At 49.2% G+C, this 742-nt stretch overlaps 1 non-coding gene across 1 annotated transcript; it reads right to left on the minus strand.

Annotated features, from left to right (window-relative positions):
• Nucleotides 1-288: 288 nt before the first annotated feature.
• Nucleotides 289-396, minus strand: TRNAL-UAA (transfer RNA leucine (anticodon UAA)). The gene is made up of 2 exons: nt 359-396; nt 289-334 (listed from the first exon to the last, which is right to left on the minus strand). It is a non-coding gene; the product is annotated as a tRNA-Leu (tRNA).
• Nucleotides 397-742: the final 346 nt, after the last annotated feature.

Below are 742 nucleotides of genomic sequence, written 5' to 3' on the forward strand. Positions count from 1 at the left end.
CAAAAACCAAACCAAACCAAACCCCTTTTCCCTAAATAATCTCTGACTTGTTCTTTCCTCCCTCTTGGATACTGCACTTTTCCTGTGCATCTTCACCTGTGTTATCTAACTTACAGTTTAGAAAGTAATTCTGTGTGGAAATCCTGATGTCCCTGTAGGGAGCATGCAGATGAGGGGACAGGTGTGTTTCCCCAGGGACAAATAACAGCCGAACATAGTTCATAGATTTATAGATGTTAGGGTCAGAAGGGACCTCAATAGATCATCAAGTCCAACCCCCAAAAGGCATGTCAGGAGTGGGATTTGAACCCACGTCTCCATACAGAGACCAGAACACCCAGGAGAGGGAAGACAGAGCCTTAAGTCTGGCGCCTTAGACCACTCGGCCATCCTGACATACGTAAATGGCAGTTCTGCCACTGCTACTTGTCCCCGGGGAATACCTGTGCACACATGCTCTGGTGCATGGCAAGGTGCCCTGGGTGGGGTGGGGAGGCTGGGGCCAGCACCTGGGCCTCCGAATGCTTCTGTAGGAGGTTGCTTCCTCCAGCCCCTTGCACTTAGGGTGAAGATATATTTTGGGGTTATTCCAGAACAACTTTACTATGGGGTAAAAATGGAGCGCACTGGCATAAGTCCTTCTACTGGTAAGTAGATGAGCCCTGGAGGTCCTTTCCAGCTTGGCTTCTCATTGACTCTATAAATGGGTGGATGTTACAGGGGGTATCACTGTGTGCATCTG

This window comes from Alligator mississippiensis, chromosome 2 (genome assembly GCF_030867095.1).
Source record: "Alligator mississippiensis isolate rAllMis1 chromosome 2, rAllMis1, whole genome shotgun sequence".
Classification (NCBI taxonomy): domain Eukaryota; kingdom Metazoa; phylum Chordata; order Crocodylia; family Alligatoridae; genus Alligator; species Alligator mississippiensis.